The 25,771-nt window shown below is 44.2% G+C and overlaps 1 pseudogene; it reads right to left on the bottom strand.

Annotated features, from left to right (window-relative positions):
* LOC139163076 (zinc finger protein 850-like) overlaps window positions 1-25,313 on the bottom strand; it is a 46,446-nt pseudogene extending 21,133 nt beyond the window's left edge.
* Window positions 25,314-25,771: the final 458 nt, after the last annotated feature.

Genomic DNA, 25,771 nt, shown 5'->3' on the forward strand with positions numbered 1-25,771 from the left:
GGGTCCAAACTAACAAAATGATGTTCAATGTCGAGAAAAGTAAAGTCCTCCACCTAGGTAAAAAAAAAAACCTAGACACAAATACAGATAGAAACATAGAAGATTGGCGGAAAAAGACTTCATGGTCCATCTAGTCTGTAGTTATACCATTTCCTGTATTTTATCCTGGTCACACTTGGAGTATTGCATTAAGTTCTGGTCCCCACACTTCAAAAGAGACATAGAAACTCTGGAAAAGGTGCAGAAAAGAACAACCAAAATGATAAGGGGACTAAAAACCAAGATATACAAAGAGAGACTGCTGGAACTGGGCATGGATAGTCTAGTGAAAAGAAGGGCCAAGGGGGACATGACAGCAGTATACAGGTACTTGAAGGGTTGCCAAAGAGAGGAGGGGTCACACTATGCTGCCCCGAGTCTCCGGAGAGCGGCGGCATACAAATCTAATATATAAATAAATAAATAAATATTTTCCAGGGCACCAGAAGGCCAGACAAAGAACAATGGAGGGAAGCTGACCAAGCAAAGATTCAACCTTGAAATGAGGAACTTCCTGATGGTCAGAGAGATCAACCAGTGGAATGGCCTACCAGTGGAGGTTATGAATGCCCCAACTCTCAACATATTCAAGAAGAGATTGGACTGCCATCTGACTGGGGTGGTGTAGGGTTTCCTGATTGAGCATGGGGTTGGACTTGATGACCACATTTGGAGTACTGTGTTCAGTTCTGGAGACCTCACCTACAAAAAGATATTGACAAAATTGAACGGGTCCAAAGACGGGCTACAAGAATGGTGGAAGGTCTTAAGTATAAAATGTATCAGGAAAGACTTAATGAACTCAATCTGTATAGTCTGGAAGACAGAAGGAAAAGGGGGGACATGATCGAAACATTTAAATATGTTGAAGGGTTAAATAGGGTTCAGGAGGGAAGTGTTTTTAATAGGAAAGTGAACACAAGAACAAGGGGACACAATCTGAAGTTAGTTGGGGGAAAGATCGAAGGCAACATGTGAAAATATTATTTTACTGAAAGAGTAGTAGATCCTTGGAACAAACTTCCAGCAGACATGGTTGGTAAATCCACAGTAACTGAATTTAAACATGCCTGGGATAAACATATACCCATCCTAAGATAAAATACAGAAAATAGTATAAGGGCAGACTAGATGGACCATGAGGTCTTTTTCTGCCGTCAGTCTTCTATGTTTCTATGTCCCTTTCAAATCTAATAAACAGATAAACAGATAAATAAATATTTATTAATTAGATTTGTAGGCTGCTCTTCTCCGAAAACTCAGGTCGGATCACAGAATAAGCATAAAAACACAGCGTACAAGACAAATCTAATATATTAAAAAGTACAACTAAAAACCTTATATGTTAGTCATACAATCCAATCACACAATGCATCACATTTATTGACCTGAGGGGCTAAATCTAATAGCCTCAGGCCTGGCAACATAGGTGAGTCTTAAGACTCTTGTGGAAGGCGAGGCAGGTGGGCGCAGTACGAATCTCTGAGGGGAGCTGATTCCAGATATAATAAATCTAATTTTAATAAATAATAAATCTAATTTTTAAAAATTATAAAATATCTCTTCACATGTTTGTTTATTTATTTATTTATTTATTTATTTATTTATTTACTTACTTACTTACTTACTTACTTACTTACTTACTTACTTACTTACTTATTTATTTATTTATTTATTGGATTTGTATGCCGCCCCTTATGTTGATTATTTATACATACATATCTACACTAATATTGTTAACACAATTGTAATAGCACAATTATTGTAATTCTAGGAAGGAAAAGAGAAATCTTATCAACGATCTGTCATCCATTCTCTTTTGAACACTTCCAAATTCAATTTCTTATTTTATTTATTCCATTTATTCCATTTTTATGCCGCCCTTCTCCTTAGACTCCCTTCCTTCCCTCCTTCCCTCCCCTTCCCTCCTCGGTCAAGGCCATTTGGCAAACAGCAAAAGCAGCTCCCTTCTCCTCGGCTGCTTGGACTACACACCCAAAGCCCCATGTGATAGATCACAGCCAGCAAAAGATGGAGGGACCCAAGGTAGACAGCTGCACGGAAGACCAGGCGGGGGTCTCTGTCTCTCGCTCTTTGCATCCAGGCCAGTCCGGGAATCTGGGACAGGGGGCACGTGGCTGCTTGGCCATCGTTTTTTTAAAGAACAAACCTCTAACCTTTTTTCTAAAGAACAAACTGAAACTCTGGAGAAGGTGCAGAAAAGAGCAACCAAAATGATCAGGGGTCTAGAAACCAAGACTTATGAAGAGAGACTGAGGGAACTGGGCATGGATAGCCTAGAGGAAAGGAGGGCCAGAGCGGACATGATAGCAGTCTACAAGTATACGAGGGGATGTCACAGAGAGGAGGGGATCACTTTATTCTCCAGGGCACCGGAGGGCCGGACGAGGAACAACGGCTGGAAGCTGACCAAGGAGAGATTCAACATGGAAATAAGGAAGAACTTCTTGACGGTCAGAACGATTAACCAGTGGAACAACCTACCAGCGGATGTTGTGAACTCCAATAATCTGGACATTTTACAGAGGAAATTGGACTGCTATTTGGCTAGGATGCTATAGGGTTCCTGCTTAGGCAGGGGGTTGGACTTGATGACCCGCATGGTCCCTTCCAACTCTAACAATAAATGAATGAATGAATGAATGAATGAATGAACGAACAAACAAACAAACAAACAAACAAACAAATAATAGCTATCAATATTTCATTTCGACACACATCATTCTGTATCTCTGTCCCACAGCAGCTCTTTAATACTTCAGTGAGAAAGACAGTAAAAGGTTTTTCCTAAAACCAGATCTAGAGATAAAGTGCGATCATCCTTCATTCCTTCTTTTCCGAAATGATCTGAAGAGCTCAGGTTTTGGAGGCAGGGAAAGAAAGAGGATGAAGCGCGAAGTGCCAGGAGCGAAGTCTGGACCTCCACCAGCAGGAATCCCGCAACCAAACCCTTCCCAAAGCCCCTTCCTCCCTTCCCCAAGTTGTGCCGGCGCTGCTGCCCCGCGGCCCTCTGGGAGACACACCCTGGGAAGAGCACTCACCTTTGCTGGCATGCCTGGCTGGGGGCCTGGAGTCTCCACCACCACCTTCTGCCGCACGAATCCCAGCGACCAGTTAGGTCCCACAGAGTGGGTCTTCTCCGGGTCTCATCAACTAAACAATGTCGCTTGGCAGGACCCAGGGGAAGAGCCTTCTCTGTGGCGGCCCCGGCTCTCTGGAACCAACTTCCCCCAGAGATTAGAATTGCCCCCACCCTCCTTGCCTTTCGTAAGCTACTTAAAACCCACCTCTGCTGCCAGGCATGGGGGAATTAAGATTTCCTCTTCCCCTAGGCCGTTACAATGGTATGCATGGTATGTTTGTATGTGTGATTGGTTTTGTATATTAAGGGGTTTTAATTTGCTTTTAGTATTGGATGATTATTGTATACTGTCTATGATTGCTGTTAGCCGCCCCGAGTTTTCAGAGAGGGGCGGCATATGAATCCAATAAAACTTTAAACTTTAAACTTTTGTCCTCGCCCCAAAAGCTGCTGACAGTGAGTTGGGCTCATGAAGCGGGTTGAACGGAGGCGGCGGTGGTAGGTAGATGGGTTCCTTCCTTCGCCTCCCCCCCCTGCCGTGGGGCAATTTTTTCCATCGGCTTCCAAACAGGGGGGCTGCACTGAGGGGAAGGGTTGGCAAAAGCGGGTTTCATGCTCCAAACTGGGGAAACCCACCAGCTTTGCCAGTTGCGCAACATGTTTCTCCAGTGGAGGCTCAGGAGAAACATGTCGCGGTCCCTTTGTGAGTTACCCCAGCGCTTGCCTCTCCCAATCCATGGCCACCCCGCTCGCTCTGGCTGGGCCAGGTGGCACAAGATGAAACAGGCACCCAAGTTTTAGCCCCGCCAGGAGAGCTTCTCGCCCCGCGGATAAGGGCCCAGACTGCAGACGGAGGAAAGCAGCCCCGTGTCCCGGATTTTCAAAGTTGCCGCCCGCCTCCCTCCAGGCTTCTGTGCAGGGCAGTTTGAGTGAGGAGAAGGTTGAGAGCAGTGTTCCCTCTAATTTTTTTGGGGGGTGGACGGAAAAGTATAGTGTCTGAGCGGCAGTCCCTTCGGGAATGGGCGGCACAGAAATAATAAATAAATAAATAAATAAATAAACAAACAAACAAACAAATAAAAAAACCACCCTGTTTTGCCTCAGAGAATTTCAAAATAAAATACTGTACTGTGTGTCTATAACAGTGAGCTCATAATAGGGCAACTCTATCAATATCAAAATGCCACTTAAATAGTTGAGCTAGTTTCAAACTAGATTTTGATTTTCTTTCTCTCTTCCTTACTCCCATTCTTTTTCTTTCTCTTTTCCTTCCTCTCTTTTTTCTATCTGTTTCCCTCTCTTCCTCTCTTCCTCTCTCTCTCCTTCCCTCTCACTCTTTCCCTCTCGGCTTCTGGGCAGGTTTGGAAAACTCTGAGTTGATGATGATTTTTAAGTGAGCGATTGCTCACTGCTCAGCTTAGAGGGAACTATGGTTGAGAGTCCACTCACATAGCTCAGCCTGTACCTCCTCCATTGTAGCAGGCCGCAGTTGAGGAGGTCCACTGAACTGAACTCCCAGGGCATGAGCAGATCAATTAAATTTTTATTTAAAAAAATATTTTTTAAAAAGATGGTGGTAGCACCTGTCAGCTGAAGCTGCACACGCACCTTCATTTTCGCTACCGGAATCGGGTTTCCAACTTTACCGGCTGCTGCCCACCCCTGGTAATAGTAATAGTAACAACAACAACAAGTTGGAAGGGACCTCAGCTATACATCTCCACCCCATTGCCACTCAGTGAAGCAGTGAAAGTGATGTGTCGGTGTCTGGAGGCTGTTAGGGTCTGGATGGGTGCTAACAGACTCAAGTTGAACCCTGACAATACAGAGTGGCTGTGGGTTCTGCCTCCCAAGGTCACTTCTACCTGTCCATCCACCACCCTAGCGGGGGGGATATTGACCCCCTCAGAGAGGGTCCGCAACTTGGGCGTCCTCCTCGATCCACAGCTGACTTTGGAACATCATTTGTCGGCTATGGTGAGGGTTAGTGATGTGTCGTTGTCTGGAGGCTGTTAGGGTCTGGATGGGCACTAAGACTCAAGCTGAACCTTGACAAGATGGAGTGGCTGTGGGTTCTGCCTCCCACTTTCATCAGTCTGTCCACCACCCTAGAAGGGGAAATTCTGACCCCCCTCAGAGAGGGTTCACTACTTGGGCGTCCTCTTTGATCCACAGCTGACTTTAGAACATCATCTTTCGGCTGTGGCGAGGGGGCGTTTGCCCAGGTTCACCAGGTGCACCAGTTGCGGCCCTATTTGAACAGGGAGTCTTTACTCACAGTCATTCATGCCCTCATCACCTGGAGGTTTGACTACTGCAATGCTCTCTACACGGGGCTACCTCTGAAGAATGTTTGGAAACTGCAAATTGTGCAGAATGCAGCCGCACGAGCAGTCATGGGCTTCCCCAGACATGTACATATCTCTCCAACACTCCATGGACTGTATTGGCTGCCAATTGGTTCTGGATGCAATTCAAAGTGTTGATTATGACCTATAAAGCCCTACATGGCATAGGGCCAAAATACCTATTGGACAGCCTTCTGCATGAATCCCAGCGACAGGTCAGTTCCCACAGAGTTAGCTTTCTCCAGGTCCCGTCAACTAGACAATGTTGGTTGACAGGTCCTAGGGGAAGAGCCTTCTCTTCCCCGGGGCCTGGCCTCTGGAATCAAATCCCCCTGCAAATTCATACTGCCCTCACCCTCCTTGCCTTTCACAAGAGTCTTAAGATTCATTTATGCCACCAGGCTTGGGGCTATTAGATTCCTGGCCTCTGGCCAATGAATATGCTGACAGAAAGTTGATTGAATAGGAATGAATGCTTTTTATGGCCTGGGTTTTTAGATTTTATATTTAATTAATGGGATCTAAAATGTTATACAGTGATACCTCGTCTTACGAACTTAATTGGTTCCGGGAGGAGGTTCGTAAGGTGAAAAGTTCGTAAGACGAAACAATGTTTTACATAGGAAACAATGTAAAACCGATTAATGCGTGCAAGCCGGAAAAAAAATATTGCAAAAACGGCGCTCCGCTGGGCAACGCCGCCCGGCTTTCCCCTTCTGAAACAGCTGGGCGCTTCTCAGCGTTCTTCCAAACACTGAACCTGGAAGTTTGGCAAAAGTTCGGGTTCGGGTTCAGGAGGCCGCCAAGAAGCGTTTCCACCCGGCTGTTACCTTCCAAAACAGCCGGGGGACTTCTCGGTGTTCTCATGAAGGCCGAACCCGGAAATTCGGCAAAAGTTCGGGTTCAGCGTTCGGGTTCGGGAGAACGCTGAGAAGTACCACCACCCAGCTGTCACCTTCGCAGAAGAGCCGTGGAGCTGTCAACCGGTCGGGAGGCTGAAACGGAGGTGGGGAATCCCAATAGGGAATTCCAGGGGTGGAGCTTTGACGTCACGGAGACGTCCTTCCTGGCCGGCCGAAACGTGGACTCCAGGAAGGACGTCTCCGTGACGTCAAAGCTCCACCCCTGGAATTCCCTATTGAGATTCCCCACCTCCGTTTCAGCCTCCTGACCGGCCGACAGCTCCACGGCTCTTCTGCAAAGGTGACAGCCGGGCAGCGGCGCTTCTCGGTGTTCACCTGAACCCAAACGCTGAACCCAAACTTTTGCCGAACTTCTGGGTTCGGCGTTCAGGAGAACGCCAAGAAGCCCCCCAGCTGTTTCAGAAGGTGACAGATGGGCAGCGGCGCTTCTCGGTGTTCTCCCGAACCTGAATGTTTGCCTAACTTCCGGGTTCGGTGTCCAGCGGCAGGATCATAACGTGAAAAAAATTCGTAAGAAGATTCAACAAAATTCCGAACCCCAGGTTCGTATCTTGAAATGTTCATAAGACGAGGGGTTCGTATCACAAGGTACTACTGTACATTGTTTTATTATATGTTGTAAGCCGTCCCAAGTCTCAGAGAGGAGTGACATGAAAGTCCAATCAATCAATCAATCAACCCGAAGTTTTTTGGTGACACCAACCCTTTAACCAGTGGTTCACTTGTAGAATTCTTTGTTCTCTTGCTGGATGTTGTCCTCTTGTTGGTAATATAGACAAAAAAACTACTTGTGCACCTGTCTTTGACTTTCTTGGCTAGCTGGTCATAGTCCCTCATTAATGTTTTCAAATCCTTTTTGGTGTCGTTTCTTCCTACCAGGAGTCTGCGGAGAGGGGCGTCATACAAATCTAATCAATCAATCAATCAATCAATCAATCAATCAATAATAAATACATACATGCATAAATAAATAAATAAATAAATAAATAAAAATAATAGGAGGTAATAGTCTGTGGGTTTTATTATTTCGGTTGCTTTCTCTGCTATGTCTATGATTTTGGCTCCGGGGAGGCAGCATACCTCTCTGGATTGCTCGTGTGGTCTACAGATGGTGGGTTCAGTTCCTCTGAGGATTGAATCTCCTATTATGAGTTCTCTCCTTTTCTTTTTGCCTAGGGTTGTTTGGGGAGTTTCTGTCTTTGTTGTAATGATCTTTGGTGGTGCTGCTTTGTTGAGTGTTCTTTCTGATTTTCTTTTTTGTGTGTCTATGCGTTATCCTCTATTGGAGGTTGGTGGTATTGGTTGCTTAGAGCCAGTGGAGTTGGATCTGGGTGGGTGGGTTTGGTCAGTGGTTTTGTATTTGGTTTGTGGTTTTATTTCTGTGAGCAACATGTTTTCATCTGTTTTCTTTCTTTAAGGGATTGTCTCTAATAGAAGTGGCTTGTTCATGTGTGCGTTCAATTTGTGTGTGTTCTTTTTGTGAAGTTTGGAGTTTCTCATTTTGTTGAGTTTCAAGGTGCTTAGAGTTTTCTCTGAGTTATTTATGTATTCATTTATTTGTTTATATTTGTATGCCGCCCACTCCCTAAGAACTCAGGGCATCTTACAGCAATTTAATATAAACAATATAAATAATCAGAGCAAAACATTTCATCATAATAAAAACCCTTCAATATAATCACTATACTCATACCGCAAACAACCCAATCAATTCTTGTCTCAGCTGGATTAAGAGATATCAATTCTCACGGCCTCCAGGCCAGCTGGCAAAGCCAGATTTTCAAGACCTTTCAGAAACCCAGTAGAGTAGGGGATGTGCGGAGCTTGGGGGGAAGTTGGCTCCAAAGAGCTGGGCCACCACAGAGAAGGTCCTCCTCCAAGGCCCCACCAACCAACACTGTTTAGTCAATGGAACCTGGAGAAGGCCAACCATGTGGGCTCTAATCAGTCGCATGGAACTATGCAGCAGGAGACAGTCCCGTAAATAGTTATACTTTTTCTTATAGTAGTTTGATTAATTTGCATTTGGTGCATATGTAGTTTTGGTATTTGTGGGCATAAGCGTGTACCCGAAACAAGTTCTGCAGATCACAGTGGTGTCTGTGCCTTCTTCCATGTGTGATTTTAGTTGAGAGTGGGGTGTAGCGTGTTTTACCCTGTTTTCTAAGGTAGTCCAATTGGGGATTGAAGTGTTCCCCCAGTTCAGTTGAGATTTTGAATTTGAGGAATCCCAGCCTAGTTAAAGTTGAAAGTTTAAGTGACTAATGAGTGCCTAGTATCAGGTTTTCGAGTACCTGTCTAGTTTGAAACTTTGGTTTCTACTTAATTCCTTATTTGCAGGTATTCAATATGTGGGGCAATCAATCAATTAGTTAATTGGTTGGATAGTTTTTCATCAATTGGAGTTATCTATTCAATTAATCTGGCTGTTAGTCTAGTAGATGATCCTCTATCAACTAAACAATCAAATCTTAATGAACTAATAATCGCTGGTCCAATGGCCTTCCCCAATCTTTCAATCAATTAAAATAGTAAATTAAACTGTGTGTGATTAGTTCCCATCTATTAGTCCCAATTTATCATAGAAACACAGAAACGTAGAACACTGACGGCAGAAAAAGACCTCATGGTCAATCTAGTCTGCCCTTATACTATTTCCTGTATTTTTATCTTAGGATGGATATATGTTTATCCCAGGCATGTTTAAATTCAGTTATTGTGGATTTACCAACCACGTCTGCTGGAAGTTTGTTCCAAGGATCTACTACTCTTTCAGTAAAATAATATTTTCTCATGTTGCTTTTGATCTTTCTCCCAACTAACTTCAGATTGTGTCCCCTTGTTCTTGTGTTCACTTTCCTAAACACTTCCCTCCTGGACCTTATTTAACCCTTTAACATATTTAAATGTTTCGATCATGTCCCCCCTTTTCCTTCTGTCCTTCAGACTATACAGATTGAGTTCATTAAGTCTTTCCTGATACGTTTTATGCTTAACACCTTCCACCATTATGTATAAAGCCCTACATGCCTTAGGACCAGAATACTTACAGGACCGTCTCCTGCCTCATAGAAACATAGAAGTCTGACAGCAGAAAAAGACCTCATGGTCCATCTAGTCTGCCCTTATACTATTTTCTGTATTTTATCTTAGGATGGATATATGTTCATCCCAGGCATGTTTAAATTCAGTTACTGTGGATTTACCAACCACGTCTGCTGGAAGTTTGTTCCAAGGATCTACTACTCTGTCAGTAAAATAATATTTTCTCATGTTGCTTTTGATCTTTCCCCCAACTAACTTCAGATTGTGTCCCCTTGTTCTTGTGTTCACTTTCCTATTAAAAACACTTCCTTCCTGAACCTTATTTAACCCTTTAACATATTTAAATGTTTCGATCATGTCCCCCATTTTCCTTCTGTCCTCCAGACTATACAGACTATACAGATTGAGGTCGCAAAGGCGCAATCCGGTCGAGAGCCTCCGCTGCAGCCTTGTTCCAGGCTTCCACAAGAGACTCTGCCGAACTGTGGACAAGTGCCTCTGGTATAACCCCAAGCGCCGTCTGAAAGCCCTCTGGGTCCATCAGGCGTCTGGGGCTTGCTTCCAGACTTGTGCAAATGCCAATCTTGCCGATATAAGTACAGTGGTACCTCATGATACGAACCCCTCGTCTTACGAACAACCTGAGATACGAACCCGGGGTTTAGAGATTTTTTGCCTCTTCTTACGAACTTTTTCCTTCTTACGAACCCCCCGCCACCGCCGCCACGAAGCCCCGCCGCCCGGCTGTCACTTTTTGAAACAGCCGGGGGGCTTCTCAGCAACCTCCTGAACCCGAACATGGAAGTTCGGGTTTGGCGTTCGGGTTCGGGAGGATGCTGAGAAGCCCCCCGGCTGTTTTAAAAGGTGACAGCCGGGCGGCGGAGATTCGTGGCGGCGGCTGTCACCTTTTGAAATAGCCGCCGCCTGGCTGTCACCTTTTGAAATAGCCGGGGGGCTTCTCAGCGTCCTCCTGAACCCGAATGCCAAACCCGAACTTCTGGGTTCGGCGTTCGGGAGGCCGCCGAGAAGCCCCACCACCCGGCTGTCACCTTTTAAAACAGCCAGGGGGCTTCTCGGCGGCTTCCCGAACGCCGAACCCAGAAGTTCGGGTTTGGCATTCGGGTTCAGGAGGACGCTGAGAAGCCCCCCGGCTATTTCAAAAGGTGACAGCCGGGTGGCGGCGTTTTTTGCGGGGGGTTTTTTGTTGTACGGATTAATTGATTTTACATTGTTTCCTATGGGAAACAATGTTTCGTCTTACAAACTTTTCATCTTATGAACCTTTCCCGGGAACCAATTAGGTTCGTAAGATGAGGTATTACTGTATATGATTTATTAAATAATAATTTTCTTTACTGTGTTGGCCTCTAATTATTCCTAATAAATACATTTCTGGTTTCGTCTCTAATTTGTAATCCAATATTTCTTCTAGCCAGGTCTGAATTTTGATCCAAAATTTTCTTGCTTCCGAACATAGCCACCAAATATGATAATATGTTCCTGCACCTTTTTATCACTTCCAGCATTTGTTACTTATATTCGCATTTATTTTAGCTAAACGTGCTGGAGCGTAGTGCCATCGGAAAAACATTTTATATAAATTTTCTTTATAGGGTATAGATAGAGTCATTTTATAATTTACTTTCCATAATTTTTCCCAGTCTTCCAATTGGATAGTATAGCCAAAATTAGTCATCCACGCTATCATATTTTGTTTGACTATTTCTTCTATATTTTCGTAATTTAATAGAAAGTTATACATTTTAGTAATGAATTTTTTATCTGGGCCTGTTAGAATTTTATCTATTTCATTTGGTTTTTTACATATTCCGAATTCTACTAGATCTTTTTTATATCTACTTTGTATTTGGTAGTATGGCAACCAATCTATTTCTATAACTTCATTCTTAAGTCTTTCCCTAGTTTTTATACCTCCCTTAGTATTTAAGAGGTCTTCATATGTTATTACAGTGATCCCTCGATTTTTGCGGTCTCGATTTTCGCGAAACGCTATACCATGGTTTTTCAAAAAATAATTTAAAAATAGTCCGCGTTTTTTTTCTACACCACGGTTTTTCCCGCCCGATGACGTCATACGTCATCACCAAACTAACGTCTGCCATTGCTGAGTGGCTGAAATCTCGGCCAATCAGCTTTGCCATCGCAAAAAAAAAAGCAAAAATTTTGCCCGACTGCTGGTGGACAGAAATCTCGGCCAATCAGTGTTGTTTGCCCCGCGTGGTTTGGAACTTTTGGAACTTGTTAAGACTTGTTGGAAGATGGCTCCTAAACGTTGCACGCGGAGTGGAGGCGGCGACGCTAAAAAGAGCAGGAAGATGCTGACAATTAAGGAGAAAATTGAACTTTTGGACATGCTGAAAGTGGGACGCTCTTATGCAGATGTTGGTCGGCATTATGGGATCAACGAATCGAGTGTGCGATACATTCGGAAAGACGAAAAGAAGATAAGGCAAACTTCTCTGATGACATTCAACAAGGCTGCAAAAAGAATGGTGACGCCTAGAAACAAACGCCTTATGAAGATGGAAGCTGCTTTGTCCGTGTGGGTACAAGACTGCCGCAAAAAGAGCATTGCGTTGGATACCAGCACCATACGGACAAAGGCACAGCAACTGTACAACCGTCTTGCAAACACAGAAGGAGGCGATGCAGATGAGGGAAACGCAGGTGAGGGCTGGGGTTTTTTATTCTGTCATTATTTAAGTGCTTTTTAAGAAAGGAAGGAGGGAGGGAAGGAAGGAAGGAGGGAAGGAAGGAGGGAAGGGAGGAAGGAGGGAGGGAATGAAGGAAGGAGGGAAGGAAGGAGGGGGGAGGGAAGGAAGGAGGGAAGGAGGGAGGGAGGGAGGGAAGGAAGGAAGGAAGGAGGTGGGCATTTACCATACAGTACTGTATGCTTTCATTCAAGTGACTTCTCTCTCCCTTTCCTGTCATTCTCTGCAGATGCAGGTGCTGGTGAAGGTGCTGATGACTCTGAAGACCCCCAGCCATCTTGGGAGTATATACTGGTTTTTATGGTGTTGATTCTTCCCATTAGCGAATAAATAAATATTGTTATCATTTATAACTTAAGTGTCTTATTCAATGTGTACAGGTACAGGTAGAGGTAATGGGAAGGGGAAATGGTAATTAAGGGGATGGTAAATGGTAATTTATGGGTTAAAAGTGTTGGGACTGAGTGGCATACAGAAGAATGAATGAATGACTGAGTGAATGAAATTCAAACACAGGTGAGGGGTGGGGTTTTTTATTCTGTCATTATTTAAGTGCTTTTTAAGAAAGGAGGGAGGGAGGGAGGGAAGGAGGGAAGGAAGGAGGGAAGGAAGGAGGGAAGGAAGGAGGGAAGGAAGGAGGGAAGGAAGGAGGGAGGGAGGGAAGGAAGGAAGGAGGGAGGGAAGGAAGGAAGGAGGGAAGGAAGGAAGGAAGGAAGGAGGCGGGCATTCTAAAAGCCGAGAAGCCGTTGCCGCCAGCGCTGCTGCAGGAGGACTCGTGCCCCAAGAAAGCTGGTGAGAGGGGTGAATCGGGCGGGCGGGGGCAGCAGCGAGGAGGCCGGAGGCGCTGGGGGGGTGGCCGACATTAAAAACAACCATTGCCAGCCTCCGAACTTTCGTCGCTCCTCGCCTCCACCTGCAAGCCCTTGCGCGGCCATGGAAAAACTGCACGCATGCGCAGATGGTGTTTTTACTTCCACGCCGCTACATCGCAGAAAATCGATTTTCGCGGGTGGTCTTGGAACGTAACCCCCACGAAAATCGAGGGATCACTGTATATTTTATAATCTACGCTTAGTAGATATATTGGTCTGTAATTTTTAATATAGTTTGCATCTGTTTCTTCTTTGTGTATCAATGTTATATTGGCTTCTTGCCATGATGGCGGCCATTCACCATTTTTAACATATTGTTGTAAATTTCTAATAATAATTCTCCCATTATGTGGAACATTGCTTTATAAAATTCAATTGGGAGCCCATCTGGACCTGGTGTTTTATTGTTATTCTGTTTCATAATTATTTTTTCTAGTTCTTCTTTAGTTATTTCTTTATTCAACATTTCTTTATCTTCTTTACTTATAAATTTAATTTTACATGTCTCCAAGTAAGTTAATATATCTTCTTCTTTAATAATATCTATATTATATAATTCTTTATAATATTCTAGTGCTATCTCTTTCTTTTTTTCTAATTGATAATGTGTTATTTCATTCTTATTTGTTAATTGTTGGATCAGATTTTTTCCCCTTTCTTTCCTCAATTTATAGGATAACCACTCTACCAGGTTTGTTCGCATGCTCAAATTGATTTTGTTTTACTGCTCTTAATTTCCTCAATCATCCATTCTCTTTTGAGCTGTCCCAAATTCCATTACTTATATATTTTCCCTTTCCCCACTTCTTCTCTTAACTTTTTCTTTCTCTTGTTGCTATACCAATAATTCCTTTCCTTCCAAATTTCTTTCCTTCCTTCTATATAATTTCTTCCTTCCTCTATACCGCGGAGCTCCTAGGGAAGCTCCAGCTGGGCGGGGCGCTGCCGGTGCCGGTGCGGGCTTTCCTGAAACAGACGGAGAATGCCCTCTCTCGCAGCCCCTTGACTGGGAGCGGTTTCGCTGCAAGAGAGGGCTTTCTCCGTCCGTTTCGGGCATGCCCGCCCCGCCCCTCTCGCACGCGCGCCGCTCCCCTTTTCTCTCAGCTCTCCCTGGCTTTGCTTCTCAATCCCTCCCTCCTTCCGTCTTTCCTTCCCCTCAGCCGTTCTGTCTGGGGGTCTCCCGCTCTTCCCTTCCCCGCCTCCCAGGCTTTGCCTTCACCACCCCCACCCCCTTTTTGGTTGACAAGGAGTCCTTTGCCGCATGGTGCAGTTCGCACTCGGCTCGAGGCCGCTTTCCCTGGCTGCGCTCTTTCTTTCTCTCTCTCTCCCGTGAGGCGGGGGGAAGGAAAAAAACAAACAAACAAAAACTTCTTGCAGCGGGCCCACGCGCGCGCTCGTGCCCACGCTCGTCCCTTCAGCAGCGTGGGAGGGAAGTCAGAGGGCGAGGGAGCGAGCGAGCGCTCTTGTCCTCGGTGCCCTCTGCAGCCTGCCTTCCTTCTTCTTTGCCGCCGCTGAGGGACGGAGAGAAGGATAGAAAGGAAAGAGGGAGGGAGAGATAGAAAGAAAATAGATAGAAAGGAAAGAGGGAGGGAGAGATAGAAAGGAAAGAGGGAGGGAGGAAAGAGGGAGGGAGAGATAGAAAGAAAATAGATAGAAAGGAAAGAGGGAGGGAGGAAAGAGGGAGGGAGAGATAGAAAGGAAAGAGGGAGGGAGGAAAGAGGGAGGGAGAAATAGAGTGAAATGGAGGAAGAGATATTTTTTGTCCAAACTTTTCTTTAGCCCCCCCGCGCCCACCCCGCCCGAGAGAGAGAGAGACATAGCAAGAGAGAGAAAAAGAAAGAGATAGCGAGAGAGAGAGAGAAAGAAAGAGATAGCAAGAGAGACACAGAGAGAGACAGAGAAAGAGAGAAAGATAGAGAGCGAGAAAGACAGATAGCAAGAGACACAGAAAGAGAAAGAGAGATAGCAAGAGAGAGAAAGAGAGACAGAGAGAGAGAGAGAGAGAGAGATAGCAAGAGAGACAGAGAAAGAGAGAGAGAGAGATAGCAAGAGAGACAGAGACAGAGAAAGAGAGAGAGAGAAAGAGAAAGAAAGAGAATGAGAGATAGCAAGAGAGGCAGAGAGAGAGCAAGGGTGAGAGAAAGACATAGAGGGAGGGAAGGAGGGAGAGAGAAAGAGAGCAAAAAAGAGAGGAAGAAAGAAAGAGGGATGGAGAGAGAGAAAGAAGGGAAGGGAGAGAAAGAGGGAGGGAGAAATAGAGTGAAATGGAGGAAGAGATATTTTTTTTGTCCAAACTTTTCTTTAGCCCCCCCGCGCACCCCCCGTCCCCCCGTTCAGTGTTCCCCAGGATTTTGAAAATATGAATAATGTGCCGTGGCTCAAAAAAGGTTGGGAAACACTGATCTATACTTACCTTTTCCTAATTTCTTCTCCCTATTACCCCTCTTATTTTTACATTGCTTCCACTGAACTCAATTATCCCCTCTTGCTCTTTTCATATCACTGTAAATGCCAGTGTAATCATCAGTCTGTTTATTATTTTCAATTCTCTTTTCGTTTTTCTTGTCGCTATAAATTCCAATGTTGTTATCAGTCTGTTCTTTGTTTTCTGTTTCCTTTTCATCCCTGGTTTTCTTTTTCTTCATCTTCTTTCCCCCTCATTATGTATTCTGTATAATCTTTATATGCCAACTTCATTTCCACTTTCTTTTCACCAGTAGTTTCCAGGAGATAATTTTTAATCCCTTCATAATTTTTTTAACATCTCTGGTGTGTCAAGACATGTGAATTATGACTGAAACCTTTCCCACAATGAGGAGGTTCATTCTCTCCTGTATGAGTCCTCTGGTGTTTCACCAGGCTGGAATTATGACTAAAAGCTTTTCAACAATCAGGACATTAAAAGTGTTTCTCTCCTGTGTGAGTCCTCTGGTGTCTCACGAGGCTGGAATTATCACTAAAACTTTTCTCACAGTCAGGACATTCAAAGGGTTTCTCTCCAGTGTGAGTCCTCTGGTGTTCCACTAGGCTGTAATTACGACTAAAACTTTTCCCACAGTCAGGACATTAAAAGTGTTTCTCCCCTGTGTGAGTCCTCTGGTGTATCACGAGATGGGAATTACGACTGAAACCCTTACCACAATCAGGACATTCGAAGGGTTTATCTCCTGTATGAGTCCTTTGATGACTCACCAGGTGGGAATTCTGACTAAAACTTTTCCCACAGTCAGGACATTCAAAGGGTTTCTCTCCTGTGTGAGTCCTTTGGTGTCTCACCAGGCTGGAACTATGACTAAAACCTTTCCCACAGTCAGTACATTCAAAGGGTTGCTCTCCTGTGTGAGTCCTCTGGTGTATCACGAGATGGGAATTATTATTAAAACTTTTCCCACAGTCAGGGCATTCAAAGGGTTTCTCTCCTGTGTGAGTCCTCTTGTGTTTCACCAGGTCAGAATTCTGACTAAAACCTTTCCCACAGTCAGGGCATTCAAAGGGTTTCTCTCCTGTGTGAGTCCTCTGGTGTTTCACCAGGTCAGAATTCTGACTAAAACTTTTCTCACAGTCAGGACATTCAAAGGGTTTCTCGCCTGTGTGAATCCTCTGGTGTGTAACGAGGGTGGAATTATGTCTAAAACTTTTCCCACAGTCAGGACATTCAAAGGGTTTCTCTCCTGTATGAATCCTCTGGTGTTGCACCAGGTTGGAATTATGTCTAAAACATTTCCCACAGTCAGGACATTCAAGGGGTTTCTCTCCTGTGTGAGTCCTCTGGTGTTGCACAAGGTTGGAATTCTGACTGAAACATTTCCCACAGTCAGGACATTCAAAGGGCTTCTCTCCTGTGTGAGTCCTCTGGTGTTGCACCAGGCTGGAATTCTGACTAAAACTTTTCCCACACTCAGGACATTCAAAGGGTTTCTCTCCTGTGTGAGTCCTCTGGTGTTGTACCAGGTTGGATTTACCACTAAAACCTTTTCCACATTCAGGACATTCAAAGGGTTTCTCTCCTGTAGGAACACTCTGGTGTTTCATGACTGAAATTGTGACAGAATTTAAATGTCAGTACATTTAAATGTTTTCTCTTGTTTGCGAGCCTTGTTTAGTGATGCTTTCATTCAAGTCATTTTCTTCCTCCCAAGGAGACGCCTGCATTCCTGTTTGCTTTTCTCTCTCTTCTCTAACAGCTGCTGGAAGAGAATTGTATGGTTTTCTGAAAGAAATGGAAAATATTTTGATTTTTTTTTTTGCTTGATTTTCTTTCCTTTTCAATGTTGCTTGTTATTTACAATTGTCCCAAGTGTTCTTATTGCCATCCTCTTTGTCTCTGAGATTCAAAGAAAAGTAGAACTTTAATTGTTTATAAAATAGAGATGATGTGTGGGAAAAAGTACAGTGGAACCCCGACATACGAGCTGCTCTACTTACGAGCTACTCGAGATAAGAGCTGGGAGGGGAGAGACATTTTTGTTCGTCTCCCGAGCTCAAATCCGCGATACGAGCCGAGAAGAGCCGGGCTGGCTTACTTTCCTTCCTTCCCGCGCTGATGCAGAGCCACCCGAACAAAGCGTCACGCCCCTCTGACGCTTTCGGCGGCTTCCGAAGCGACGCTGGGCTCTTTTGCCGCCAAATGCGTCAGGGGGGCGTGATGCTTTGTTCGAGTGGCTCTGCATCAGCGCGGAAAGGAAGGAAAGTAAGCCAGCCCGGCTCTTCTCAGCTCGTATCCCGGCACTTGGTGAGTGGAGAGGCGGTCGCCTCCCCTGCCGCCCCACTCTTGGGGTCCTTGGCTTCGGCTGGGGGTGGGGGGATCCGAACGCTGTTTTGAATTTCACATTCCGAGTGGGCTAGCAGGGAGATAGGAAGCCGCGCCGCTTCTGAAGCCAAACGCCAAAGGCGAACTTCCGCGCCTCAGGAGTTAGCTCGGAAGCGGCGCGGCTGTTTTAAAAGGTCGCTGCCGGGCTGGGGGGCTTCCTAGCCCCCCACCGAACCCGGGTTGGGGGTTGGGGGGGTTCTGGAAAGCCCCCCAGGCCGGCAGCGACCTTTTAAAACAGCCGCGCCGCTTCTGAAGCCAAACGCTAAAGGCGAACTTCCGCACCTCAGGAGTTAGCTCGGAAGCGGCGTGGCTGTTTTAAAAGGTCGCTGCCGGCCTGGGGGGCTTCCTAGCCCCCCACCGAACCCAGGTTGGGGGTTGGGGGGGTTCTGGAAAGCCCCCCAGGCCGGCAGCGACCTTTTAAAACAGCCGCGCCGCTTCTGAAGCCAAACGCCAAAGGCGAACTTCCGCGCCTCAGGAGTTAGCTCGGAAGCGGCGCGGCTGTTTTAAAAGGTCGCTGCCGGCCTGGGGGGCTTCCTAGCCCCCCACCGAACCCGGGTTGGGGGTTGGGGAGGTTCTGGAAAGGCCCCCAGGCCGGCAGCGACCTTTTAAAACAGCCGCGCCGCTTCTGAAGCCAAATGCCAAAGGCGAACTTCCGCGCCTCAGGAGTTAGCGGCGAAGTAATGTGAAGGATTGGAAAGCTGAAACCGCCCGGTTTCAGCTCCCCAATCCTCCACGTTACTTCGCTCCTGTCCTGGCTAAATCGTGTGGCAGCAAACATACTTTGGGGGTTTGGCTGGGGGGGAGGGAGTTAGGAAGGTGCTACTTCTCCCCCCCAGCCAAACCCCCAAAGCATGTTCGCTGCCACACGATTTAGCGGCGAAGTAACGTGAAGGATTGGAAAGCTGAAACCGCCCGGTTTCAGCTCCCCAATCCTCCACGTTACTTCGCTCCTGTCCTGGCTAAATCGTGTGGCAGCAAACATGCTTTGGGGGTTTGGCTGGGGGGGAGGGAGTTAGGAAGGTGCAAAGCATGTTTGCTCCCACGGGGAAGGGAAAAGGCGGCGGCTTAAGCCCTTCCCTGTGCTTCGGAAGCCGCTGACGCGCCCCTCTGACGGTGTTCGGCGGCTTCCGAAGCACAGGGAAGGGCATTGAAAAGGCGCGATGCTTTTCCGGGCAGCCGGCTTGCTGGCCGGAGAAGCAAGCGATCCGGGAGTCCAGGAGGGGGAGAGAAAGAGAAAGAGAGAGGGGGGGGGAGAGAGAGAGGGATAGAAAGAGAGAGAGAGTGAGAGATGCTCAGTGAGCCTTTCTTTGAAGTTGCCTTTCTTTCTTTCTTGCTCTTTTTCTTTCTCTCTTTTACCTTCCCTTCCTCTATTTCTTCTTTTCTTTCTCCTTCCCACCTTCTTCCCTCCCTCCCTCCCTTCACTCATTCCTCTCTTACTATCCCCTTTCATAAGTTTCCTTGCTTCCTTCCTCTGTTCCTGTCCCTTCCCCCTTTCTTTCTTTCTTTCTTGCTCTTTTTCTTTCTCTTTTACCTTCCCTTCCTCTATTTCTTCTTTTCTTTCTCCTTCCCACCTTCTTCCCTCCCTCCCTCCCTTCACTCATTCCTCTCTTACTCTCCCCTTTCATAAGTTTCCTTGCTTCCTTCCTCTGTTCCTGTCCCTTCCCCCTTTCTTTCTTTCTTTCTTTCTTTCTTTCTTTCTTTCTCTTTTTCTTTCTCTCTTTTACCTTCCCTTCCTCTATTTCTTCTTTTCTTTCTCCTTCCCACCTTCTTCCCTCCCTCCCTCCCTTCACTCATTCCTCTCTTACTCTCCCCTTTCATAAGTTTCCTTGCTTCCTTCCTCTGTTCCTGTCCCTTCCCTCTTTCCTTCCTTCCCACCCTCTGTCCATTCATTCACCCATTCCTCTCTTGATCGCTTAAAGCTGGTCCCTGGTGCAAAAAGGGTTGGGGACCTCTGTTCTACAGGATTGGGTGGCAGAGAAGTTGAACATATGTAAATTTAAAAGTTTAAGAAAGTTTACAAGTTAAGTGAAAGAAACTTCATTATTCATTTATATGTACATGTACATTTCTTCATTAAAAACATGTCTTTCTGCATAATTTAGACTAACTTTGTGAGTTTTTTGAGGGCTGGAACCAATTAAAATTATTTACATTAATTCCTATGGGGAAAAGTCGTTCGAGATAAGAGCTGCTCGACTTAAGAGCCCAGGTCCGGAACGAATTAAACTCGTATCTCGAGGTACCACTGTATATATTACAATGAAGAAGCAAATATACCCTAATACTAATTGCTTACATTATTTATGATTCATAGAACCCTGCTGTTCAGTTCAAAAAAAACCCCATATCTTATGTTCCCGGGTCTATTTGACCCGGACTGCAAATTGATCATTTAGGTACTTATATTTGGTCTTTTTGAAAGCTTTTTTCACCTGGAAACAAGTTTGAACATTTCTGCACACAATGGAATGAAAATTGAACTGAATAAATTAATGCTTATTGGTTTATTTTGCACATAAATGTGCCTCCCCCCACCGTTTTTATAAATTTATTTTAGGTTTATTGATAATTTTGCCTGCAAAATGCATTGCATTTTACTAAATTGGTGTGGGACTGGTAGCTTGAACATTTCTGAACATAATGATATGAAACTTGAACTGGAAAAATTTATGCATATTCATTTATTTTGCAAATAAAAGTCTTTCCCGGCCTATTTCAATTGATATAAAAATTATGCTGTTAATTTCAAACTTACATACTTGGTTTTAGTAAAATGGATTTCTTTCATACCATTAGTTGTCTGGCTACAATATGCTTGCTTTTCAAAGGATATTCCAAATATTTCTAGCCAAATATATATAAAAAGTGAAAATAATGGCACACAGCAAGGCCTGAGAGGGGGGTGGCCCTTTTGTGGCAAAAATAAATCAATAAGAATCATTTTTTCAGTTCATTTCTATTTTTCTTAGGTTTAGGATTGTTCAATTTAGTATATCAAAACTTTTGGGGGAATATTCCTTAGAGATTTGTAGCCTAAAAAAATATAAATTGACAAAAAAAATTAATTGACAATGGGGGAGGGGCTTTTTGATCAAAATAAAAATATAAGCCTCAATTTTTTCAGTTCAACTTTCATACCATTATGTTCATAAATGTTCAAACTAGTTTTCCAGTAAAAAAGTTTTCAAAAAGACCAAATTCAAGTACCTAAAAAAAATCATTTTGGTCCGGGTCTATATGACCTGAAAAGAGTAAACGTGACTTTTTTTCCCCCCAGAAAAAAATCCCCCCCTACCCCCACAAATATTGTTATGATGATCAGCCATGTTAAAATGAGTAAATGAATGCATAAGATATTAAAAATATTTCGGATTCGTAAATATAAAGTGAAAATGTTTGCAAGCAGCCAAGGGGGGGGAGGGCTTATTTATGATTGTAAACAACCAATAAGAAGCATTTCTTTCAGTTCATTTATATTTTTCTTATATTCAGAAATGTTCAAACTACCAATCCCACACCAACTTTAGTAAAATTGAACACATTTTGCAAGCAAAACTATCCATAAATTGAAAAATATTTCACAAAAACGGGGGGGCATGCATTCTATCAGCAAAATAAACCAATAAGAATTACTTTTTTTCATTTCAATTTTCATATCATTGTGTGCAGAAATGTTCAGACTACCTTCCAAGTGAAAAAAGTTTTCAAATTGACCAAACATAAGCACTTCAAATGAAAAGTTTTCAGTCTGGGTCAGGGTGACCTGGGAACAGAAGAAGTGTGACTTTTTGTTTTTCAGCAAGAAAGAACACCCCCCCAAAAAAAAATTCTCATAGAGAGAACCCCTGAAATGATGAAAAGTCATGAAATTTCAAGTTTCAGATATGCAGGGGAAATTTTTTACAGGGACTCAAACTTGGCTTCGGGTCACATACGACCCGAACAGAACAGCAGGGGTTAATTGGGTCAATCAAGCATTCTTAGCAATGCAAAGGACTATCATCAAATATATATTGAAGTGCTGGGGATAGATTATATAATTGTAGATACTGTGCTTCCCCGAAAGTAAGACAAGGGCCCGTCTTGTGGTGGGACCCAATTTGGGGGTGGCAGGGAGGGCGGAACAGAGCAGCGCAGGGGTGGGGTGAGAGACAGGTGTCTTAACGGTACTGGAGTTTGGCAGCTCTGTGTGTCTCTCAGCTGGTCTCTTTACAGAAAAAAACCTTGCATGGTACAGAAACTCTTCTCACTGCGAGAAGTTGTTAATTCCTTGCCCTCACGAGAAGAGTTTCTGTATTTTCAAGCTGTATATTTTTTTTCCCCTAAAGAGACCAGCCGACAGACACACAGAGCTGCTAGACTCCAGTACCGGTAAGGATGCCCTGCATTTTATTTCAACATCCTTCAGTGCAAATTGGGTGCTCTGGGGTGGAGCTCCATTTTTGCTACCCCACTGCGTTTCCCCCCATTCGGGCAGTAGCCCATCCCTGGATGTGTAGCTCCATCACGTTCCTGGTGTTGCGTCCACTGACCCACCTCTGGAGGTAGGGGAAAGAAACTTTTGAGGGCTGCCTGAGGAAGCGCTGACAGCCAAATTTCTAGCCAAGCTCAGTGGCAAAAGTAGCTGGGTATGCAGTTAATAATAATAATAATAATAATAATAATAATAATAATAATAATAATTTTCTGTATTTTATCTTAGGATGGATATATGTTTATCCCAGGCATGTTTACATTCTGTTACTGTGGATTTATCAACCATGTCTGCTGGAAGTTTGTTCCAAGGATCTACTACTCTTACAGTGAAATAATATTTTCTCACGTTGCTTTTGATCTTTCCCCCAACTAACTTCAGATTGTGTCCCCTTGTTCTTGTGTTCACTTTCCTATTAAAACACTTCCCTCCTGGACCTTATTTAACCCTTTAACATATTTAAATGTTTCGATCATGTCCCCCCTTTTCCTTCTGTCCTCCAGACTATACAGATTGAGTTCATTAAGTCTTTCCCGATACGTTTTATGTTTAAGACCTTCCACCATTCTTGTAGCCCGTCTTTGGACCCGTTCAATTTTGTCAATATCTTTTTGTAGGTGAAGTCTCCAGAACTGAACACAGTATTCCAAATGTGGTCTCACCAGCACTCTATATAGCGGGATCATAATCTCCCTCTTCCTGCTTCTTATACCTCTAGCTATGCAACCAAGCATCCTACTTGCTTTCCCTACCGCCTGACTGCACTGTTCACCCATTTTGAGACTGTCAGAAATCACTACCCCTAAATCCTTCTCTTCTGAAGTTTTTGCTAACACAGAACTGCCCATACAATACTCAGATTGAGGATTCATTTTCCCCAAGTGCATTATTTTACATTTGGAAACATTAAACTGCAGTTTCCATTGCTTTGCCCATTTATCTAGTAAAGCTAAATCATTTACCATATTACAGAAGCCTCCAGGAATATCAACCCTATTGCACACTTTAGAGTCATCAGCAAATAGGCAAACCTCCCCTACGAAACCTTCCCCCATGTCACTCACAAACATATTAAAAAGAATAGGACCCAGAACAAATCCTTGTGGCACACCGCTTGTAACCTGTCTCTGCTCACCATTAACAATAACTCTCTGATGTCTATGCTTCAGCCAGCTGCAAATCCACTGAACTATCCAGGGATTAAATCCAATCTTCACTAATTTATCTATCAGCTCATTATGTGGAACCGTATCAAAGGCTTTGCTGAAGTCCAGATAGGCAATATTCATGCACCACCTTCATCTAACACCTTTGGTGTTCAAGGTGTTGGTTATTACCTATAATGCCCTATATGTCTCAGGGCCAGACTATCCACGAGACTGTCTCTTGCCGCATATCTCCCAGAGGCCAATTAGAGTTGGCCTCCTCCAGGCATGTCAACTAAGCGATGCAGGTTGACAGGGCCACTGTGGAGGGCCTTCTCTGTTGCCGCCCAGGCTCTATGGAATTAACTCCCCCCCCCCCATGTCCGTACTGCTCCCATCCTACTGGCTTTCCATAAGGCCACAATGACCTGGCTTTGCCAGACGGTCAAGTGTATGCGTTTTAATTAGGGTTTTTGAGTTTGTAATTTTTTTGCTTCTTTTGATTTTGTATTTTATATTATGGTAAACCGCCCTGACTCCTTCGGGATTGGGCGGCATAGAAGTCAAATTAAATAATAAACAAATAAACAAACAAATAAAGAGGAAAGTAAGCAGTGAAGTACTCCAAGGTTCGATCTTAGTCCCAATATTCTTCAATATCTTCATAAACAATTTCAGTGAATGACTAGAAGGGGAACTCATCAAATTTGCAGACAACACTAAGCTGACAGGAATAGCCAACACCCCTTAAGAAAAACTCAAGATACAAAAGAATTTCTATAGATTTGAACACTGGGCCTATCCAACAAAAGGAAATTAAATAGAGGGGAAAAATAGGTTGTACACTTAGCCAATTAAAAACCGAATGGCAAGGTACAGAACTAGCTCAATAGCAGTAATTCAATAGCACTGTGGTAGGATCTTGAAGTCCTACTTAATGAACAATCAACTAAAAGGAGCCAACAGTGTAATGCAGAAGCCACAAAAGCTAACGCAATCCTAGGCTACCTTAACAGAGGGCTAGAATGAAGATCATATGTGAAGTGTTAGTTTAATGCTTTGGTAAAATCACACTTGGATTACTGCAACTAGTTTTCATTGCCATATTTTTTTTTTAAAAAAAGTTTAGAGACACTATAAAGAGGGCAGAGAAGACAATAGGGGGCTGAAAGCTAAAACATATGAAGAAGGATTACAGGAATGGAGTATGTCTACTTTAGTGAAAGGTCTAGGGGTGACGTGATAGCAATGTTCCAATTGTTGAGGGGTCAAGAAGAAGGGAGTCAATTTATTTTGCAATCCACCAGAAGGAGCAGCCTACAATTTAGGAGAATTTTCCTGATACTGAGAACAATTAACCAATTGTCTGAAATGATATTGGGTCTCCTGCTTGAGAAGGGTGTCCGAATTAAAAAAAAGGCTTGCAAGGTCCTTTCCAGCTCTGTCAGAAACCCCCCCCCGTGATGGAGCACCACAACCTCTGCAGGGAAGCCATTCCCAAAGAATCAACCTTAACTTGAAAGAGACTTTTTTCAGTCTTCCCACCAGCAGAAAATTGCAGCCACCAGTTTCACAACGTGCAGCACCAGTGGGTTTAAATATGGGCAGGAGGGGAACCTGCAGCAGCAGCAGAAGCTGACACGCTTCAGCCCAGTTGTTTGTCTGCTTCCAGGCCGTGGAGGAAAAACAAACAGCCCGACTTGCTCCCGGACTCTCTTCCCATCTGCCCTCAAGTCACCTTCCAACTGCCGCTTCGATCCTCGAAAGAGCACAAGAGCCGCTCTACAGGACACCTTCCTCCAACGTCTCTTCCAGAAGAGGAAGTTCCTCTGCGTTTCTTCTCTAGCAATTCAGTACTCGATGGTTTTAACTCCTCTATTATGACGTTTCAGGCACAGATGTTGCATATCTGACAGCCATCTCTTGATAGCAGCAGAAAAACGCTCTTGTCCCATTTCTAAGGCGTTTGCAAGGTGGTTTCACTGTATAAATGCTGTCACATCGTTTTTCACTTCTAGCAACTGACCTTTGCAAGTGAGCCTAGTGAAACAGTCAAATGTGATGCTACTTAGCTTACCAAGATTAGATATGTCCTGAGCCCTAATTTTATTTGTTTTTTTAAAAAAAATATTTTTATTGAATTTAAAACAAACCAACAGACAAAATATACATATATACAAGACCAACATACAAAAAAAGGGATAGAATGGGGAATTATTTCCCCCTAAAATTATTTTTTGAAGGAAATATTTTTATTTTATTTATTTGTCAAAACATGTA

Source organism: Erythrolamprus reginae, chromosome 2 (assembly GCF_031021105.1).
Source record: "Erythrolamprus reginae isolate rEryReg1 chromosome 2, rEryReg1.hap1, whole genome shotgun sequence".
Lineage (NCBI taxonomy): Eukaryota > Metazoa > Chordata > Lepidosauria > Squamata > Dipsadidae > Erythrolamprus > Erythrolamprus reginae.